The following is a 22,866-nucleotide window of genomic DNA, read 5'->3' as shown; positions in this document are numbered from 1 at the left end:
TCCCTTAGACACTCCAGTTTCCCAGTATCACCACCAGTGCCACTTGTTATGGGGACAAATGGTTATGAAAACCAATACCCCCATAAAAGAAAAAGGGTTCTCCCGATCCCAAAGGACCAAGCCCCAGACCCAGGTCAATATACAAATCAGATCTTACCCACAAATCACGCTGTTGCCAATCCTTTAGAATCTAAAATCTAAAGGTTTATTGATAAAGAGAAAAAGAAATAGATGAGAGCTAGAATTGGTTAAATGGAATCAATTACATACAGTAATGGCAAAGTTCTTGGTTCAGACTCGTCGCAGTGATAGAATAAACTGCAGGTTCAAATCAAGTCTCTGGAGAACATCCACATCTGGGATGGGTCTTTCCGTCCTTCGTTCAAAGCTTCAACGTAGCAAAGTTCCTCCAGAGGTAAGAAGCAGGATTGAAGACCAGATGGAGGAGCTGCAGCAGCTTTCTATAGTCTCTTGCCATGTCGTCTCTCTTTCTTTGTCCCAAAGACAAGCTGTCCATCACATGGCCTGGAAAAACCTCAGAGTTCTCTCCATAGGCAGGTCCCTGCATACCTTGCTGAGTCGCAAGGCGTGTCTGCCTTCTCTCAATGGGTCACTTGTATAGCTGATGGTCCTTAATGGGCCATCAAGTAGGCTAGGCAGAGCTGACACCAACTTGTCTGGGGTGTCCCCCAGAAGCATAGCATAAGTTTGAAATACAGACAGTATAGAGCCAATATTCATAACTTCAACTATAAAAATGATACACATATACAGATAGTATAATCATAACCAGCAAACCATAACCTTGTCTTAGACACCTCATTTGACCCCCTTTATATAAGATTTGGTGCCACTGCAGGACCTTGATTGATCTATATGGTCCCAGATTATGTCAATAACGTCACAGGGTGCAATCCACGCCATCCTCCAGATCATAAATGACTGCTTATTCAGGAACATCTTATTCAAATTACCTCAAAGGTGGGTCACTCAAGGGGTGACCATATTTTCCAAAGGGAAAATGGGACACCACATGGGACTAGACCGAGCCCCTCCCAACGCGAGGCTGGGACTGGCGTCACTGCTTGCTCGAGCCCTGCCTGCCCCCGCACCCAAGCCATGCCACCCTCCCTGTGTGGGGCTGGCATCACAGCTCGCTCCCCTCCCTCCCATTCTTCCACACCCCACTTTTTGACAAAAGTGAGCATGTGTCCTGTTTGCTCTTGCCACCTGATCAAGTCGACAAGAGCAAATGGGACAAACGCCCATTTTTGCCAAAAAAAAAAAAAAAAGAGTTGGGATGGCAGGGACATGGCTTAAAAAGGGTTTCAGAGTAGCAGCCGTGTTAATCTGTAGCCGCAAAAAGAACAGGAGGACTTGTGGCACCTTAGAGACTAACAAATTTATTTGAGCATAAGCTTTCGTGAGCTACAGCTCACTTCATCGGATGTGAGTTAATTGTATCCAGTTTGGAAATTAATTCCAATTCAGCAGTCTCTCGTTAGAGTCTGTTTTTGAAGTTTTTGTTGTTGAAGAATTGCAACTTTTAGGTCTGTAATCGAGTGACCAAAGAGATTGAAGTGTTCTCCGACTGGTTTTTGAATGTTAGGCTTGAATAAAGACTGGGAGTGGATGGGTCATTACACAAATAAAACTATTTCCCCGTATTTATTCCTCCCCCCACCCCCCACCCCCAATGTTCCTCAGATGTTCTTGTCAACTGCTGGAAATGGCCCACCTTGATTATCACTACAAAAGGTTCCTCCCCCACCCCACCCCCCCGCTCTCCTGCTGGTAATAGCTCATCTTACCTGATCACTCTCCTTACAGTGTGTATGGTAACACCCATTGTTTCATGTTCTCTGTGTATATAAATCTCCCCACTGTATTTTCCACTGAATGCATCCGATGAAGTGAGCTGTAGCTCACGAAAGCTTATGCTCAAATAAATTTGTTAGTCTCTAAGGTCCTCCTTTTCTTTTGGCTTAAAAAAGGGACTATCCTGGCCAAAATGTTACGTGTGGTCACCCTATCACTCCCCCTACTCCATATCCCCAGGAGGCAACCCAAGTAAGCATGGGGATTTCAGAGCACTAAGAAGAATTGGTTTTAAATAGAAGCCTACTCAATTTTAACTGTAGCCGACCTGGCACTCAGTTGTAAAATTGTATGAAATTAATCAGCAGTAGCTGCTTTGCTATCTCGAGATCCCCAGCATGGGACAATCCTGAAAGTACAGGTGGCTCTGAGCTGTGTGACGGGGCCCATGGATCTCGGTGTGATGGTATCCGCTGAAGGAGAGCACCCATTGAGACGATACAGCCTGGGACAATAGCTCCATTCATCTCAGTGGGTATTCTCAGCCCCTCTCCCCTGGTCAGGGCTCGGGAGCTTGTGTTTTGCACCAAGCCCTCTTGTTCTTAGTTCCTCACCCCGATCTAGTGGTGTGGTTTTGGTGCATGCTCCTGGGAGGGCTGCACTCAGCTCCCTGCCAGAGGGACAGGGCTTCCCTGGATGCCAGCTCACATGTGGGGCAAGGAAAGGAGGTCAGATAACACCTAGAGAGGAAGGGTCCCCTAGATCGCAGCACACCTGAGGGGAGGCAAGTAGAGCGGTTAGACACCCCTATAAAGGAGCAGGGACTCCCGATCCTGGCAGACACAGGGGCAAGGAGATGGGCTCAGACACCCCCAGAGCAACAGACCCCCTCCAGATCTCAGGGCACATATGGGAGGGGAGAATATGAGTGTGACTGACACCCGCTCAGCCTCCCTCCCACCACCTTATATCCTGTCCCAATATCCCACTCCCTCACCTGAAATCTCCTAACGACTCAGATCTCCCAATACTCCCCCTCCCTTTACTGCAGCCCCAATCCCCTCTACCCCTATTTCTCCCTGCCTCCTAATCCCCCCTCCCAGCGAACATTTACATATGGCATTTATTTATTTGTTACTAGTTTAAGCACCTTCTGAATCTTCTGCTATCCTGCAATTACATTTCCCCCACAGCCCCAGATAATAAGATTAAAAACCGCTTTGGCAGGGTCAGGTTGTAGCAGCAAGAATGGTTTGTTCTCAGACTTCTCTCAAGGGTTGGATATGAACTTACGGCCATTCAGCCACATTGATACTGGCCTGTGAGCTGTGGCTGACATACAGCTTTATTGGGTGGGAGATTGTTACAGTTGCTAGGATGTCTACAAGTTAAGGAATGGGGCAGCAAAGGGGAGCTGGACTGCAGGGTGCTACGTTGATAGGACTGAGGGTAAGTTCCACCCAGGGAGGCTGGTTATGGAGCTGCGGTGGCTGGCCCCATGAGTAGGGCCCTACCAAATTCACGGCTGTGAAAAATGCATTACCGATCATGAAATCTGGTCTACCCCAGGAAATCTGGCTATTGTAGGGGGGTTGCAGGATTGTTACCCATAGTCCTCCGCAGCTGCTGGTGACAGTGCTTCTTTAGAAGCAGGGCAGCTGGAAAGTGACGGCTGCAGACCAGGAGCCCAGCTCTTAAGGCAGCGATGCCGCCAGCAGCAGCCCGGAAGTGAGGGTTCATGGTGTGATATTTCCACCCGCACTTCTGCGCTGCCACCAGCAGCAGCTTCCTGCAGCCAGGGGAGGTTCTGGAGGTTGGAGTGTAGAGCCCAGTGCACAGGAGGAGCCCTCGGCTGGGGTGCCCTAGACCTGCCCCTTCCTGGCTCCAGACCTAGCACTCGGTGGTTAAAGGGGCCTTGGGCTGGCTGTGTTTGTGCCACAGCACCCATAAGGCTGGACCTGCCCCCTCCCCAAAGTGACAGCCCCCCCAATACTATGTCACCCTCACTTCTGCACTGCTGGTGGTGGCAACACTGCCTTCAGAGCTGGGCTCCAGGCCAGCAGCCACCCAGCCACCCAGCTCTCAATGCAGCACTGCTGCCAGCAGCTGCTCAGAACTACGGGTGGCAATGCTGTGACCTCCCCCAGAATGGCCTTGCAACCTGCCCCTACAGCTGCATTTTTGGTCGGGAACCCCCCACGATTTCAACACTGACATTTCAGATTTAAATATCCGGAACCATGAAGTTTATGATTTATAAAATCCTGTGATATTGACCAAAATGGACCATGAATTTTGTTGGGCCCCACCCCACCTATGAGGCTGGTGTGTGCTATTTTATGGAGAGGTGCTGGAGAGATGGGAGATGTTTCTAGCTCCATGGGGCCCAATGCGGAGCCCTGGATTTTCCTGGCCACGCTGTTGGCCTTCAGCCCTGCCCCATAGAGGTTTCTGGGGAAGGGAACTTAGGTAGGAGGGGGTGGCTGGTGCTGAGTCAGGGGGCTCAGACGGGAGCCATCACTGGCTCTGGGGTGTGGATAATGATGGCACAGGCTGGGCTGGCACTGGAAGCCCTGGCTCTCCTGTAGCCTCTGTATGGGGAGGTTGTCCAGGGCTACGTGGCCAAAGATGGGGCAGCCTCACGCATGCATCCACTTTGCTGTCATGGTGCTGAGCACCCGCATGTAGCAGTGCCTACGGTGCTGGGGCAGGGTGTAGCCATGCGCCATGGCACCAAAGGGGTCCATGAGGCTCCAGCTGACAGGGTGGCCAGTGGCATCCAGGAGGCAGAAGCTTGGGAAATGGCAGATCAGGCTGGCCAAGTACTACCAGCTCTGCTCAGTCCCTCCATGGGGCCACGTCTCGTTCGGCAGGTCGGCGTGGGAGTCGTCCAGGGACGAGAGCCTCATGGCAGAGTCCAGCCTGGGGAGCTCAAAGGGGCAGGGTAGAGCCAAGGGAAGGGAGGGACAGGATGGCTCAGGAGGTGGGGAATGGGGAGGTGGGGACCTCAATGGGTGCTGGCTCCGATCCGGCCCTGGGGCTGGCCAGCTGGCTGGCTCAGAGAAGTGGGGTGCATGGGGCCTTTCCCTGCTAACACAGGTGGGAGCAGCGCTGTGTCATGTCCCTGCTCGGCGGGTCTCAGAGGGGGTATCTCGTTCCTCAGGGAAGCTTCTCCCCATTCCCAGAGCATCCCCGGGAGCCAGGCCCTTTGCTGGGGGCCTGAATGAGCTGCTGATGACTAAACAGGCTTTGGGGAGGGAAGATGCCCCTGCCCCCGGGGGGCCCTTGTGGCTCATGGAGCCGTGGCATGGGGCAAGTGGCTGGTAGCTGTCTGTGCTCTGCCTGGGCTGCTTGCCAGGGTGCAGGTCTCCAGGGGTGCAGGGCGGGCAACTGTTGGGCAGGGCCATCATTTGCTATGGAGAAAGGGAGGCTATTGCCCCTCTAGATCTTGGCTTGCCCTCCCCCCATGGGTCTATCTGCTCCACTTTTTGTCCCACCTGGCTCTGCAGGGTACAGGATCGCCTGTAATGTTCACACACAGCTTTGATCTTCCTGCCCCCTCAGTTTTTTCTGAAATGACACCTCTGGTGTTGGAGAATCAGGAGCCCACCACACACACACCCCGTGCCTGAGCTGTCTGTGGGGTCCCTGAGGAGCCAGAGAGCAGGCTGCGTGGGCAGTGCCAATCCCAGTGGGATACTGCAATTGGTATCATGAGCCCCTGTGCCTGGGTCCCAGATGGGGTGAGGAATGGGGCCAGCTGGCCAGTCTGTGGGCCTTCCAGTTACTCGGTCCACCCCACTGTGCCCACCCCCAGGCAGACACTGACCAGATCTCAGGCATGGTGCTGGGATCTGGGTGGAGGTAGGTGGAGTAGTTGGATGCCTCCAGCTGCACCCCCTTGGCCCAAGTGATGTCCCTCAAGGCCTCGTACACCCCATCCTGGAGCCCTACAGGAGGTGGCAACAGGCCCTGAGCAGTGGCAGCCCTGAATGGGGAATGTGGCTGTGGGGGGCCCAGCTTGGAATATGGGCAGGAGAGGGTACCAAGCTGACCCACTGGTATGCAGGTCTCACAAAAGGGAGCCTGCACCAAGTGAGCCAATCCTGTCCTGAGCCCATGGGGCACATGGGAGCAGCCTGGTGGGAACTGTGGGGACCTGGAGACTCAGGGTCTGGCAGTGTCAGAGTCTGCTGGAGTTTGGCCCCAGATGGTAGGGGGGACATGCAGTGGCTGTGGGGCTCAGAAGGAGGCAGCCCCAGACATTGCCGTGGATGCAGAAGACCTAACCTCACTTGATCACGCCCGCGCTGCCCAGCACGGCCCAGTAGAACTCTGCGTCCACGTTGGTAGAAATCAGAGTTGTCTGATGCCACCTGCCAGGAGAGACATAGAGCCCAATGGAATGATTGATTTGCATGCTCCTCCACCCCACCCCTTCCAAGTCAGCCGGGCCTGTGTCTGGAGGCCCCCTAGATGGAAAAAAGGCCCCGTGTTCCATTCCCCATTCCCTGAAGCAGCCTGGCCACCTGGGTGCAGAGTGGTGGCTGAGGGGTGACACTCCTGTCTGTGGCTGGGTAAGAACAACTTTGAACGAGGGTTGTGAATCCACCAGCACTTTGTGCCCAGCTGGGTTCCCGCGGTTAATGTTCACTGTGGCATTGTGGCTCTGCTGGAGAAATGGGGGTTGGGGGGGTCAGATTTGCAGTCAGAAAACTCTTCACTGGGAGGCAACACTGAGGTGGCCCTTTGCCAAAGCAGCAGAAGGAGGCAGCAGGGCTGAGGCAGCTTTGGGCAGCCCTCCCTTACCCCGTGCAAACGAGGCTGAAATCACCAGAGCTGGGTGAAGTGGTGGAGCCTGAGGGCTGGCCCAGCTGGCATTTCTCAAAGGATAGGGCACAGGCCTGCCTGACACCAGGCTCTGGGACGAGGCCAACAGCTGACACCAAACCGTGAGTTTAGCGTAGTGGAGGAGGAAACTGCTGCTGAAGTGGCATCTGTTCAGTGGTTGTGGGCGGGGAACTGATTCAGAGGAAACAGCAGGAGAGACAAAGGCAGGGTCTCAAACACGCGGCCCACGGGGTTATTTTCTGCAGCCTGCCAGCTCCCCGCGGCCCCCCCCGGCCTGCCCAGCATTTACCTAGAGTGGCTTCGTCCCAGCGCACACCGGGGGCAGGGCAGGCTCTCTTCCTGCCTGCGCTGCCCCTGCGCCGCTCCAGGAAGCAGCCGGGACCTGGGGTGGGGGCACAGGGGTCTGTGCCTTGCCCTGGCTGATCCTCTAGGTACCTCCCACAAAGCTCCCATTGGCCGTGGTTCCCCGTTCCCGGCCATATGGGAGCTTCGGGGGAGGTACCTGGAGGCGCGGCCAGGGCAACACACAGACCCCTGTGGACCCCTCCTCCCTCCCCCAGGTCCCGGCCGCTTCCCGGAGCAGTAAGGGGGCAGGGCAGGCAGGCAGGGAGCCTGCCCTGCCCCCGGTGCGCGCCGGGCCAGACCTGGCCCCCAAACCTCTCCTGCAGCAAAACCCCCTGCCCTGAGCCCCCTGCCGCACCCCACACCCCTCCTGCACCCCGACCACCTGCCCTGAGCCCCCTGCTGCACCCCAAGCCCCTGCCCTAAGCCCCCTGCCGCACCCTGCACCCCTCCTGCACCCCAACCCCCTGCCCTGAGCTCCCTGATGCACCCCGCAGAGTTGGGGTTGGGATTTCGGGGACGGGGTTGGAATGGGGGCAGGGAAGGGGTGGGAAGAGGCGGGGCAGGGGCGGGGCCTCATGGAAGGGGTGGAGTGGGGGCGGGGCCGGGGTAGCAGGTCAGGGGGTGGTCAGTGGTGTGGCCCTCGGGCCAATGTACTAGTCCTCATGTGTTTGAGTTTGAGACCCCTGATCTAAAGAGAGAGGGAAAGGTGCTTTTTTTTGTTATCGCCTCATGCTTGGTGGTAAGGACTTCGCTCAAGGGTGTGAAGTACTGTGGATCTTTTTTCCTGGAAGATTTTGCAAAGAAGTGGGGTAGTTTCTTGCTGTGAAGCCATGAGAAGGTGGTGATCATCTGCTGGAGCTGTGGGAAGTAAAACCAGGGTGGAGTGAAGTCTAATGATGCCCTAATACCAGCGCTAACAGCTAGAATCACCGTAGATGGGTTTGGAGGTGGAAGCTATGGAGTGCGCTCAAAGACTCTGGGATAACACTACCAGCTGCCCCAAAAATGAGTGGGGCATAGTAGAGGAGGGAGGGAGGAAGGAACTTTTGAAAGGACACTTGTATTTGGTCATTCACACCAGTGGGGGAGGAAGGAGTTGGAGGACACGGCTGAAGATACCATGGGGTAGGAGCGGGTATTTACTTATTATTCACAACTTGGATACAAGGGTTACCATACGTCCGTATTTTCCTTGACATGTCCGGCTTTTTGGTTCTTAAATCGCCATCCAGGAGGAATTTTTACATATCTAAACATGTCCGGGATTTTGCCATTATTATTTTTCCCCAAAGAAGAGTTGGTCATTCAAGAAAGAGAGTGATTGTTGATCCCTCGAGAGAGTGCCTGCTTTTTCTCCCTAGCTCCCAGCACTTGCGCCGTGAAACAGCTGTTTCGTGCAGCTGGGAGGGAGGGGGGAGGAGGGGGAATGCGGTGCGCTTAGGGGAGGAGGCAAGGCTGGGGCAGGGATTTGGGGAAGGGGTCCAATGGGGCAGGGAGGGGGCAGAGTTGGGGTGGGGACTTTGGGGAAGGGGTAGAGTTGGGGCGGGGACAGGGGTCGGGGGGTGCGAGCAAATATCCCCCGCCCCCCATGGAGTGTCCTCTTTTTTGAATGTTCAAATATGGTAACCCTATGGATACATATTGTTGCAGTGCTTTCCCAAGATGATGCTGGGTTCCCTTTCCCACCATGGAAGCCCTCCTTGGTTCATACACAGATTCAGGGCTTGGGAGTGGGGAAATATTTGCCTCTTAAGGGTTCCCAGGGAAGATAATTAGCGACCCCAGAAATTCTGGATTGGGGCTCGAGTCTGTGGTATTCACTAGTTTTCTAAAGGAAGGGCTAGATATTTGAACCTGCCCTCATTGCTGCAGACAACACCTGGCAGAAGGGATTACACACTCTTTGGGAGAGTAGGACAGACCCTATAAGGCCGGTTATGGGGTTAGGGGCAGGGCGGGCCCCATGGGGATTGAGCTGGAAAATATGCATCCCACTGGGCCCAACGCTGACCCCAGGACTATCCGAACCTTCTCCCTCGGCCCCTGTCCTGGGACAGGAATAGGTCTATGAGGTTCTAGCTGATGGGCCAGCGCCATCCAGGAGGAAGGAGTAGAGAAAGTGCTGGATCAGGCCAGAGAGGAACCACTAACTCTGCTCGTTATGCCTCTCGGCCCACATCTCATTCAGCATGTCCAGGGACAAGAGCCTCCTGGCTGGGTCCAGCCTCAGGCAGTAGGGCCCTGCCCCTCTGGTCAGCAGTTGGCTGTCAGGCCCCAAAATCTTGAGATTCTTTACAGAGCAGATGACACTGTGTGTTCTGGTCTGTCTGAGGAGTGTCGAACCCCCTGCTGCCCAGCCCCCACAAGTGTGGGTGAGACTACTAGGGTTCCCAAAACTCCAAAATGTATTAAGGTGATTGGGCTCCCACTGCTAAAGTTCCTACCCCCACATCTGCCCAGTCTCCATGTGCCCATTAATTCTGCATGGGCTCTAGACAGGGAAGGTTCCTCTCCATCCTGAGCCAGGTGAGACATGATGCAGGGATGGGGAGAATATGGCCACTCCCTGCCCAAGGCCTCCCATGGCTGACGGCAGGAGTGCCCGGTCCACCAGGGGCTGTGGGTGGTGCCCCTTTGGTGGCACTGAATCCATTTGAATCACTTTTTCCTGGCTGAGGATGAGGGGCTTCTGTGCAGGTGCTGAAGCAGGGAGCTTGCACCCCATGATTCTCTCTGCCCCATGATTATTCTTCCTGAGGAAGGCAGGGCTAAGTGCTAATCCCGCTGGGATTCTGCTGGTGCCATAAAGACCCCTGTGCGTGGGCCCTTGCAGGGGTGAAGGACAGAGACAGCTGGCCATATCTTGAGTGATCCTCAGGCTGCCCTGGGGCTCCTTCCCCCACCCTACAGGGGCTGCGTAGTGTGGGCAGACGCTGACCTGATCTCTGGCATGATGCTGGGCACTGGATGGGGGCAGGGGAAGCCGCGGGACGCCTCACCATCTCAGCATCAACGTTGGGTTGTTGTGGTTAAAGCTCATGTCCGTTTTGGCTCTTGGAGCAGTGAAACGTTGCAAGGCTTATTGTGTGGCAGCAGGCACGGGAACTGTACTGACTGTGCCCTGGACGAGGGGTCACCCTAAGCAAAGCTGCAGCCAGTGGGTAGTGGAGCATGGAAGATAGAAGGGGGAATTCGTCTTTTTCAGCAGAGGCGTGCTCTGGGTCTGGGCCTGTTTGCCGCAGCGCGGAGTGACTCTGCTAAAGACTTTGCAAAGTCAGAAAACTCTTCATTGGGAGGCAGCACCGAGGTGGCCCTTTGCCAAAGTGGCAGAGGGTGGCAGCAGGGCTGAGGGAGCCCTGGGCAGCCGTCCCTTACTCCCTTCAGCAAATGAGGCTGAAATCACCAGAGCTCAGTGAAGTGGTGGAGCCTGGGGGCTGGCCCAGCTGGCATTTCTCAAAGGATAGGGCACAGGCCTGCCTGATACCAGGCTCTAGGACCAGGCCAACAGCTGACACCAAACAGTGAGTGGAGCGTAGCAGAGGAGGAAACCACTGCTGAAGGGGCATCTGTTCAGTGGTTGTGGGTGGGGAACTGAATCAGAGGACACAGCTGGAGACACAAAGGGACAGGACTGGGTGTTTACTTACGATTCATAACTACAGATAGGTGAGTTGTAATTGCTGTGCTCTCCCCAGTTGGGTGCTGGTTTCCCCATCCCATCCAACAAAGCTCTTCTTGTTTCATACACACTCAGCGCTTGTGAGTGAGGAAGTGTTTGCTCTTAAAGTCCACCCAGGGAAGATATTTAGTGATCGCAGAAAGTTGCGGGGGGGTGGGGTGGGGGTAGGCAGGACGGGATGATTCCAACAGGTGCTATTGGTTACTTTTCAAAAGGAAGCCCTAGATATTTGACCCTGACCTTACTTGCTGCAGACACCACCCTGTAGACTAGGTTATGCACCCAGGACACTTTGGTTTTCAGGCCCTCAGTATTTTGACACAAAGCTGACACTGGGAACAAGCAGAACCTTTTTTTGGAAAATTTCTTTTGAAAACCTGGTTGAAAAACTGTTCTTCTTCGAGTAGTGTCCCTATGGGTGCTCCCCTGCACCTCTAATCGGAGATTTTTGGTAGCAGTGTCCCCTTGAGCCCCGGCATGTGCTCTCCCTCCCTTGTGGTCTGCCTGGAGGGTCTTTAGCACTGCACAGGGAAACCCCCTCACTTCCTTCTCTACTGCCTTTGGCCTCTGATGGAAGGAGCAGTTGTCCCTTCCTTATCTGTTTCATTAGCATAAGTAGTGTTTGTTTTGTTACCTTTCTTCTCCCTAAAAGTACTCAGACTAGTGTTTTGTTTTATTTTATTCCTTTGGTTTAAAAAGAAAAGAGAGAAAGAAAAAGAACTTCACTTTCCTTTACTGTCTGGGGGCATCCCCCCCTTCCCCCTCAGGCATCCAGTAGACTCATAATTATTTTCTATTTCAGTTTAAAAAAAAAAAAGTAAAGACAATGTTCTTCTGCATATTCCTCCCTGCTAGAGGATGACACCCCCTGCCCAGGGGCTTGCCTGGCTCTCTCTGCTCCAGGCGGTGCCTCTCCTGCCAGGAGTCAGTTCCCCAGCGCGGCCATCTCGGCACCGACCCCCCGCGACTGGCCAGCCAGAGGGGCGTTCCCCAGCGTGGCCATCTCGGCACCGACCCCCAGCGACTGGCCAGCCAGAGGGGCGTTCCCCAGCGCGGCCATCTTGGCACCAACCCCCAGCGACTGGCCAGCCAGAGGGGCGTTCCCCAGCGCGGCCATCTGGGCACCGACCCCCAGCGACTGGCCGGCCAGAGGGGCGTTCCCCAGCGCGGCCATCTGGGCACCGACCCCCAGCGACTGGCCAGCCAGAGGGGTGTTCCCCAGCGCGGCCATCTTGGCACCAACCCCCAGCGACTGGCCAGCCAGAGGGGCGTTCCCCAGCGTGGCCATCTCGGCACCGACCCCCAGCGACTGGCCAGCCAGAGGGGCGTTCCCCAGCGCGGCCATGGGGGCACCGAGCCCCAGCGACTGGCCGGCCAGAGGGGCGTTCCCCAGCGCGGCCATCTCGGCACCGATCCCCGCAGAGGAACCTCCTGCTGCTGCTCTGGTTGGGCACGGAAGCTCTGGAAGCTGAAACCTGTGAAGGGGCTTCCTGCTGTGAACTGGCCCTGCTCTGAGCTCCGCTCTCAGCAGAGACAAGGGGCTTCTGTGAGCTCTGTGCAGCTCTGAGCTCTACTCTGGGCAACTACTGCAGGGAGAGGGGACAGTTACCGTACCAGCTCTAAAAGAGTGACACAGAGAAGCCCTGCTGTCAGCTCTGCTTCTGCACAGAGACACCAGAGGCTTCCACCTTCATGCTCTGAGGCAAGGGTATGGTCCCCTAAGGAGAGGGGACAGTTACCGTAGCATCTCTAAAAGAGCGGCATAGAGATACCCTTTGGTACCAGATGCAAGAAACCTCCCATCTAGGAAGTGTTCTGCACCTTCCCAACCATTGATACCGACTACAGACACTCCTCTGGGATTCCGGATGGAGCCCATGGTAGCACAGGTACTCTGATACTCTGGAGACCTGTGGCCTCAGTACCCAGGGAGAGACAATTACCATATCGTCTCTAAAAAACTGGCACCAACAAACTTTTTGTACTGGGCAAAACTCTCATTTAAGGAATGCTCTGCCCAACTATCGGTACTGAGAATGTACCGTGGACCCTCCTCTGTGGTACCAAATGGACCCATGGTACTGCATGAGCTCTGGTATCCTGGATACCTGATGATTAGGGAAGAACCACAATCCCCATTAGTTGGTACCAGGCCCCCGGTATTGAGCACATCCCGGCACCCAGAATCGTTTTAGCACTGGGCTGTATACTGCCAATACCCCAGTCAGCGGCACCCTCACCCACTGACGAATCTGACACTGGCCAGGAGGAGATCATTCCCTGGCCCCTCATGGTGGCCCACCACCACACTACAAGGGTCATCCCCAATTCCATCACGTCAACCGCCCCTGCCTGCCTTCCTGCCTCTCCCTCCCAAGGCCATTTTGTAACTCTTCGGGTATATACACACGCATGGCGTGACCGTCTCTCATGGAGAGTCCACCAGATGATTTGCTACATCCTGGCACCTGAGCCAGGGCAGGAGAAAGCTTTTTCAGAACAGGAAAGAAGGGGAAGAAGAAGAAAAAAAACCACCTGAAGAGGAAGCTACCTCTTCAGCGCACTCCTCATCTCTCCCAGATAAGACTGTGCTGCCCACCCCGCATCACTAGGTGAAGATTTCAGAACTTTCTGGATCTTACCAAGAGGGTGGCAGATGAGCTGCAGATTCCCTTACAGGAGGTGGCAGATACACATGACAAGTTGGTGGAAATTCTGCACACTACCGTCTCATCTAGAACTGTCCTCCCAATTAATGAGCTTATTCTAGATCCTACGAAAATCATCTGGCAGAGCCAGCCTCCATCACACCAACCAGCAACAGAGTGTAAACAAAAACAACCCTACATCTCTACCCAAAGAGGCAGGCTTTGTTTTCAGCATCCGCAACCCAACTCCATCATAGTGGATGTGGTTAATGCATGAAGCAAGCAACATAATGCCAAGTCAACTCCATATGATCAGGCTTCGAAGATGGCGTATTCATCGACAACATTACTGTTTCGAGTCATAAATTACCAAACTGTCATGGCCAAAACAATTTTGTTAATCTTGGGAAACCCAGGGTGTTTCTGAAACATTACTGGAAACACAAAAAGAACAGATTCAGACCATTCTTAGAGAAGGTCAGTTAATAGCCAGACAGGTCCTAGAGATACCACTGGATGTAGCTGTTACAGCTGCCCGCCCAGTCTCCATGACAGTGGTACTGAGGTGGGTTGTGGGTTGTTTTTTTGTTTGTTACACCTCTCTAGATTGCCCAAAGAGCTACAGACTTCCAATTTGAAGGGCCAAACTCTTTGCGGAGAAGACAGATTTTCTCTCCACATCCTGAAGGATTCTCGGACCGCACTACACTCCTTAGGAATCTACACTGTGGAACAGAAGAGAAGATATACCTCTCAACCACACCACAGATCACAACCTTCTCAATACTCACCATCTCTGTGCTGTTATGAGCCACAGTGTAAGAGGTCCAGGGCTCAAAAGTGAGAACAGTCTGCACCCCATTTTTTCTCACAACAATAAGTGTATACTGAATATACAGAGGTATACTGTAAGTGTATACTGTATACAGAGGTGTATCAAGATATAGCCACCCTTTGGGGAACCCGGCCTATGGATCTCTTCCCTACTTATCGGAACAAGAAAGGTCCTTGTTACTGCTCCAGGGCCGGCTTCGGGAAACATTCACTGGCAGTTGCCCTCACCTACCCAGGGGACAGGGCCCACTTGTATACCTTTTTTCCCAGTTTCCTACCCTATCCCAGATTCTGTTGAAAATTCAACAAAACAAAGCGAGAGTTATTGCGATTGCCCCTCTTGACTATGGCAAGTCTGGCTCCCTTACCTGATGCAGATGGCAATATGCCGTCCTGTTCCTCTGACGTCAGCCCATTCCTCACCCGCTCTCTCAAAACAATGGGCTGACCCTTCACCCCAACCCATGGGTCCTCCGCCTCCAGGCTTGGATCTTTCTTTGTTCCAAGGCTTAGAAGCAGAATGCTCTGTCAAGCTGAAACACATGTTGCAACACAACCACAAGTTGACCACTCCACATACCTATCTACAAAATGGAAACGACTCCAAGTTTGCACTATTCCAAACGGACAGACCCAACCTCTTCTCTCCTCCCTTTGATTTTGCACTACATTTTAAACTCTCACTCAGCTCCCTTAAGGTACATCTCATGGTGAAAATGACTTCCCACTTGGAGTTTGCTCAACCACTAATGCGTAGATTCTTTAAGGGGCTCTCTTCCCCCATGTGACATCATCCGCTCCAGCCTGGAACTTTAATCTAGTTCTCAGGGCTTGGACTAGACCTCCCTCCGAGTCCAGGGCAACTTGTTCTCTCTTATACCTGTCCATGATTAGGGGACATGCACATGACTTATGAGGAGAGGCTGAGGGAATTGGGATTGTTTAGTCTGCGGAAGAGAAGAATGAGGGGGGATTTGATAGCTGCTTTCAACTACCTGAAAGGGGGTTCCAAAGAGGATGGATCTAGACTGTTCTCAGTGGTAGCTGTTGACAGAACAAGGAGTAATGGTCTCAAGTTGCAGTGGGGGAGGTTTAGGTTGGATATTAGGAAAAACTTTTTCACTAGGAGGGTGGTGAACCACTGGAATGCGTTACCTAGGGAGGTGGTGGAATCTCCTTCCTTAGATATTTTTAAGGTCAGGCTTGACCACGCCCTGGCTGGGATGATTTAGTTGGGGATTGGTCCTGCTTTGAGCAGGGGGTTGGACTAGATGACCTCCTGAGGTCCCTTCCAACCCTGATATTCTATGATTCTATGATTACAGCATTTCTAATTGCCATCACCTCAGCTAGGCACATAGGAGAAATAGCGCCCCTGATGGCACACCCATCATTCACGGCCTTTGTCTTTAAAAAAAGAAAAAAAAAAGTAACTCTAAGGCCATATCCCAATTTTCGCCTGACTTTTTCTGCACTTTCCATATGACTCAACAGATCCATCTCCCTGTTTTTTTCCCAAAACTACATTGTGACAACTGGGAGACAATTGTGCATATGCTAGATATTAGAAGGAAATTAGCATTCTACTTGGACAGGACTAAGGACTTCAGGAAATCCCCTAAACTCTTCCTTTCATCCACAGAAAGATCCAAAAGCTCTGTGATATCTCCTCAAAGACTATCCAAATGGGTCTCTAGTTGCATTAATCAATTAGCAAGGGCGCAACTTGCTTCCATCCATATGCACTCCATGAGATCAGTTCTGACCTCAATCACATTCCATAGGGATACCCCTATCTCCCCAATCTATAGAGCAATGATTGGGGCCTCTGTCCATACTTTCACAGAACATAATGCGATCACTGAACATTTGGCTACTTGCACCATCTTCGACTCCACAGTGCTCTCTGTAGTAAAAGACTCCGCTCCAAAGTCCCAGCCTCCAGTGGTGGGTACTGCTCCAGAGTCACCTAAAGTGGAGCACCCATAGGGACACTACTCGAAGAAGAAGAGGAAGTTACTCACCTTGTGCAGTAACGATGGTTCTTCGAGACGTGTGTCCCTATGGGTGCTCCACAACCCGCCCTCCTCCCCTCTACTTCGGAGTTCTCTATGGGGCTCTGTGGTAGAGAAGGAAGTGAGGGGAGTTCGCCCGTGCAGTGCTAAAGAGCCTTTAGGCAGACCACAAGGGAGGGAGAGCACATGAGCGGGCTCAACGGGACACTGCTACCAAAGGGACACTGCACCCATAAGGGGACACATCTCCAAGAACCATCGTTACTGCACAAGGTGAGTAACTTCCTCTTGTGAGGCCCTAGCTGTAATTCTGCCATTCCCATCACCCACGAGGTCCCAGCCGTGCCAGGGGAAATATTCAAAGGTGTCTCCAACAATCAATTTAATTGCAGCTGGGATCACAAAGCCCCAAATGCTTCCTGCTATCAGTCAATGCCGGTGGGTGGAGTTAAGGGGATTTGGGTGTCTTGGCTGTGTGGTGCTGAATTTAACACATCTGGATTGGTTTTGAGTGTGACCTCAGGCCGGGAATCTTTGGGGATAGTGAAGTTTGGTTTGAGGATAATCAACATCCCCAGGAGGTATTTAACCCATGAGTTACTGAGACAGACTGGCCCTTGAGGGAGTCCTTGGCATGGGAACACTTTCGGGCTGGTTAGTATCAATATGGAACAGGTATTGTGTGTTAGAAACATCATGCCCGGCCCGTTGTGCTCAAGGAGATGTTGCTGAATGGGGACCTATTGCACAGCCCCTCCTGCCCCGTTTAAAGCTGCTACCATTTGTATTGTCCAGGAGTGGCGAAAGGAGCTGATGAGAGCAGACTGCAATGGCGAGAAACGTGACAAGCCCCAGAGAAGCGGGGGAGAGGGAGATCGGGAGATGTCTCTGCCAGGGTGTGGGGAGGGTGACACACTGACTGGCGGAGTTAGAGATGCAATAGGCTGAGCAGGATGTCCCAGGGAAAGCAGGGGAGAAGGAGCAGAGCAGATGCAGGAGGAGGGTGAGCATGTAACTTGATTAAGTGGAAGATCATTGATCCATTGCTGGCGTGTCTGGAAGAGGAACTGGGATGGGGCAGTGTAGGGGAAGTGGGATGGGGGTGCTGCGCGTACAGGTCTTGGGGGGTAGGGTCCACCAAGGAGAGCAGGTTATGGTACTTAGGAGAGTAGGACAGACCCTCTAAAGATGAGTATCATCGGGGAGGGCAAGGCCTTTGGGGCTGCAGGTAGCAGGCCCCATGTGAGGCTGGCGCTGGGAGATGTTACTGGTTCCACTGGACATAACACTGATCCCCAGACTCCCCCACACCCTCCCTTGGCTTCCCTTAGCCCCATCCTGGCAGGTCCCCTGGGTGGCTGGGCTGGGGGCTCATGCGGGGGCTATGCCTGCTGCTGGGCTGGGGGTTAACGTGGGGGTTCTATGCAGTGCTGTGTTATGGAGGATGAAGTGGCACCAGTTGGGCTGGCACTGGAAGCCCTGCCTCTCCTGCAGCCTCTGCATGGGGTAGTTGTCCACGGCCACGTGGCCGTAGCTGGGATAGCCCCATGCGTGCATCTGCTTGGCCATGACATTCAGCAGCACCTGGATGTAGCCGCGTCCCCGGTGCTGGGGGAGGGTGTAGCCGTGAGTCATGATGCCACACGGGTCTGTAATGATCCAGCTGACAGGGCATCCAGCAGCGTCCAGGAGGCAGACACCGGGGAAGTGGCGGATCAGGTTGGCCAGGTACCTCCTGCTGTTGTCGTTCCCCCCAAAGGCCCACGTCTCATTCAGCAGGTCGGCGTGGGAAACATCCAGGGATGACAGCCTCACAGACGGGTCCAGTCTGGGGCGGCAGTGAGCAGCAGGGCCAAGCCCCAAGGGTCAGTGATCGGGAGTCAGACCCCAGAATCATGAGGTTGGCCCTAAGATCATGAGGCTTTTTTTAAAGATTATGTTGTGATTGCTGGTGTCCCTTGCTAGTTGAACTCCTTCCACCTCCGCGTGTTGCCAACACTCCCAGATTTATTAGGGTGTTATGGGCCCCACTGCAGAAGCTCCTAGTCCCACATCTCTCCATCTCCCATACAGCAATTCATTCTGCCCCATCAGTTCTGCCCCTCACAGTCACCCATCAGCTCTGTCCCCAGCCTCCCCTCTGCACCTCGTGATGTTGTTCCACCCCTCCCAGCCCTGTGGGGGCTGCAGCGAGCTCCCCTCCCCCAGGCCAGGTGTTCCAGGGAAGGGGGAAGCCCAGGCACCATCTTGTCCCCACTGCTCACAGGAAGGGATGGGGAGCAGAAGCGATGTCACCCTGAGATGCTGAGCAATTCTTGCTGCCTCTTCCCCCCCTCCCCAGCTCACCCATGACAAGGGTGTCACTTGTCTGCGGGGAGGGGCAGGGAACTCTTACTGCAGCAGCTGTGAGAGGCAGCCAATCGGAGGGGGCTTCCCCCCCAGGCAGAGGGGAATTCCCATGAAGGTCATCATGAGACCCCGCCAAACTCATGGGAATCAGCAAAGGGGGATGCTGTAGCCAAGTGGAGGGGAGAGTTGGCTGGATCAGGGGGTGGGGAATGGGACACTAACCCACACAGTAGCAGCTCTGCCTAATGTCCCTTCTAGTTAGAACTGAGTGTCTCATTTCCCTTCCTGGTAGAGATGCCCCCTGGGTATCTGCCCCTCCTGGGGTTCTGGGTGAGGAGCCGAAGTCTGAATAGGCTGTGGAGAGGGAAAGTTCCTCTCCATCCTGGTCCAGGACAGATGTGGTGAAGGGACAGGGTGAGCAGATTCACCCACTGCCCAAGCCCAGCCAGGGCTGATAGCTATTTGCAGGAGTGCCCTTCCCCAGGGGCTGTGGGTGGCTCCCACTGGTGGCATAGAAGCCATTTGCATCAGGGTTTTCTGGCAGAGGCTGGGGCCCTGTGCAGCAGCTGAACAGGGCCCTCCCAGTACCTGGCCCCACCCATTGGCTATGTTCCCCAGTCCCAGCGGGGTCCCTGAGGGAGGTTGGGCTTAGCGCCAGTCCCACTGGGATTCTGCTGGTGGCAACAGGGCCCCAGGCCCTGCATGGGGAATAGCCAGCCAGAGCGTGGGTATCCCAGTGCCATGCTGGCCAATGCCCCAGCCTCTCAGGCTGTCCCCTTCCCTACCACACCCCCTGTGGGGCCCTGTGATGCAGGCAGACACTGACCGGATCTCGGGCATGGTGCTGGGATCTGGGTGGAGGTAGGTGAAGTAGCGGGATGCTTCCAGCTGGACTGCCTTAGCCTTGGCGATGTCCCTGGAGGCCTCGTACACCCCATTCTGGAGCCCTGCAAGTGGCAGGAATGCACCGTGAGCAGTGGGAACGGGCACTGTAGGGTGGTGAGAAAAGGGTCCATATGTGTGGGGAGCTCAGCCTGGCACAGGGGACAGGAGTCTGAGCTTCCAATCCCCTAGCCCCAGCCCTCAGGGAAGAGGATGTGGTCAGGTGAGCTGACCCCTGCCCAGCCCTGGCAAGGGGCTGCCCCATAGGTACCTGACCCCAGAGAGCTCATGGGAGCAGCCGCGCAGCCTCAGGGGAGCTGAGGGCTTCGGGACTGGCACTGTAGGATGGGATCCAGGGGTCGCGCCCAGACATGATTTATCTGCTCAATCGCTGTGTGGCTCTCCCCAGTGCTGTGGGGCCCATGTTACCGAGGATGCAGAAGGCCTGGCCCCAGTTGACGGCACTGCCCAGCAGGGCCCGGTTGGCGCCTAGGTCCCGGTAGAACGCTACGTATGTGTTGGTGTAGAAATCAGCGTTGTCCGATGCCACCTGCCGGGGGAGACATGGAGCAGGGTGGCGAACTCCCAAAGGAATGACTGATCTGCCTGCCCACCCTGATCCAACCTGGAAAGGCCCCAAATCCCAATTCCCCTCCTCCCCACCCCTCAACCCCGCCTGAGCCAGCCAGTCCCCCAGGTGCAGCGCGGTGGCTAAGGGGCAGCACTTCTCTGCGCGGCCGGGTGAGGATGGCTTTGAACTCGGGCCATGTATCCACCAGCACCTCATGTCCAGCCGGTTCCCGCGGTTTATGTTCATCACGACACTGAGAACCTGCCAGAGATACAAGGGTGTTGGGGATCAGAGCTGGAGGAGGAACAGCAATTCCCACTCTCACGACTGTGCCAGGAGCCTCCAAATGTTTATTGTGCGGTTTCAGCATCGTGGTCTTCTGCGCCTTCTCCGAGTGTTTTTTGCCCTTCCCCAAAATGGCCGCCCTCTCCTGTCCCTGACAGTGTGGCTGACACCACAAGCTGCCCTTAGCCAAGATGGCTGCCTCCTCAGAATGATTTCTCGGGGGCAAGGCCAGGGAAAATGGCTGCCCCAGGCTCTGGGGAGCAGAGACTGGGGAGTTGCAGGGGAATGTGGGGAGCAGCAAGGAGAAGACATTGGGGGCTGAGTGGGGGGATGTGGGGTGACCCTAGGGTTGGGCGGGAGAGGCAGGGAGGGAATTGTGATGTGGGGGGGTTGAGTGTTGGGGGTAATATGGGACAAGGTCCATGGGGAGTGAGGGCTGGGGGGCTTGTCTCTCTGATTTGGAGGTCTGATCCCTCAGTTGTTTTGTGGCCCCTGGGCTGGTATTGCAGGGGAGATCCTGAGTGTGGGGGAGACGGGTCAAAGGGGCTGGTGACCCGCACACCCACTGGAGCCATGTGATGGGCATGGAGCCATGAAGGGAGCCAGAGCTACCCAGCTCTCTGATTAGCTGTCCCGGAGCCCGCCCATGCAGTGATTGGCTGACACGGTAGTAGATGCTCAAGATGGGCAGTGCAAATTTATAAATTGGTCCCAGATCCCCACCCTTCCCCACTTCATCAGTGGAAAGGGGATATACACCAACCTTTGCAAAACCTGAGCATATTTACCATACACTTCAGGCAAACTCACTGGTAAAGATAAACAGTTAAACAAATGTATTGACTACAAAAGATAGATTTTAAGTGATTATAAGTGATAGGCAAAAAGTCAGAGTTAGTTACCAAAGGAAAATAAACTATAAGCATGCAGTCTAAACTCTCAACCCTATTAGACTGGACAACATCTAGATTAAGCAATTTTTCTCACCCCACTGGCTATTACAGTTCATAGTACACAGATTTCACCCTTGAAATCTGGACTAGTCTCCTCTGCTGGAGTCTTCAATCTTCTGTGAGTGTCTTTGTTGCTTGCAACACAGGTGGGGGCAGGAGAAAAGGCCAAGCATGGGGCCCCTGTGTTATGTTTTATACCCTCAGTCCCATGTGCTTGGAGAACACAAGTCCAGGCATGTCTTGTGGGCATTGCTGAGTCCCCAAGCAAGGTTGAGCAATTCCCTTGGTGTCGGTGGGGTGTGGGTGCTGGACAATGGCTGTTGATGGGTTGTTTGACACCCCGCCTGGGCATTGGTTACTTTCCTTGCTGTTGCCTCCAGGGGGCTTATATCTGACTGATTCCCCAACTTACAGCATGCTTTAGTGACAACCATACAACACAATTCTCATAACTTCATATGCATTAATGATATACATATATGGATAGGAAAATGACTTTCAACAGATCATAACCTTTCCCCTGATACCTCACATGGCCTACTTTATATGCAAGATCACAATCATATATAAATGAGGAATATGGGGGTTCCAGGACACTCCCCCAAGGTACAGAATGTCACACATGGCACCAAAGGGGTCCATGACATTCCAGCTGATGGGGCGGCTGCTGGCGTCCAGGTGGTAACAGCAGGGGAAGCAGCGGATCAGGTTGGCCAGGTACCCCTCGCTCTGCTCATTCCCCGCATAGGGCCACTTCATGTTCAGCAGGTCGGCGTGAGAGACGTCCAGGGACGAGAACCTCATGGCAGAGTCCAGCCTGGGGAAGCAGAGGGGGACAGGGTAAATCCAGGGGAGGGAGGGACTAGCTGGCTCAGGGAAGTTGAGAGCATGGGGCCTTTCCCCACTAACACAGGTGGGAGCAGCGCTGTGTCATGTCCCTGCTCGGTGGGTCTCAGAGGGGGTATCTCGTTCCTCAGGGAAGCTTCTCCCCATTCCCAGAGTGACCCTGGAGCCAGACCCTTCGCTGGGGTCCTGAGTGAGCGGCCAATGACTGAACAGGCTTTGGGGAGGGAAGATGCCCCTGCCCCTGGGGCCCTGGTGGCTGGCGGAGTCGTGGCACAGGACAGATGGCCGGTGGAGGAAGCATGGCCGGTAGCTGTCCGTGCTCTGCCTGGGCACTTGCCAGGGTGCAGATCTCCAGGGCTGTGGGTTGGGCAGCTGTTGGGCAGGGGCATCACTTGCTATGGAGCAAGGGGGGCCATTGCCACCCTAGACCTTGTCCTGCCCTCCCTCCATGGGTCTATCTGCTCCATTTTTTGCCTCACCTACCTTTTCAGGATACAGGATCACCTGTAATGTTCAAACACAGCTTTGCTCCCCATACCTCTCAGGATTTTCTGAAATGACAGCCTATGTGGGGGCTGAATCAGGATCCCCTGAGACAGGTTGCCCCCCTTTGGGATGCCACCTCATGTGCGGGGACACCACTGAGATCACCTGTTCTGCCAGCATGGGCCCCCTTTTTACCTGTCTTGCTGAGCCAGGCCAGTAAGCCTCCTCCAGCACAACCAGAGGCAGGGCCATACCCAACTGCAGAACAACACAGACACTGAGATCAGCTCTGGAAAGCCTCAGC

General features: G+C 54.4%; 1 pseudogene; it reads right to left on the bottom strand.

Annotated features, from left to right (window-relative positions):
* Positions 1–17,535: 17,535 nt before the first annotated feature.
* Positions 17,536–22,034, bottom strand: LOC119566297 (annotated as a pseudogene).
* Positions 22,035–22,866: the final 832 nt, after the last annotated feature.

The sequence above is a fragment of the Chelonia mydas genome, chromosome 6 (genome assembly GCF_015237465.2).
Source record: "Chelonia mydas isolate rCheMyd1 chromosome 6, rCheMyd1.pri.v2, whole genome shotgun sequence".
NCBI classification, from domain to species: Eukaryota; Metazoa; Chordata; order Testudines; family Cheloniidae; genus Chelonia; species Chelonia mydas.
The sequence above is the reverse complement of the archived record's forward strand: the minus strand, read 5'-3'. Positions and strand labels throughout refer to the sequence as shown.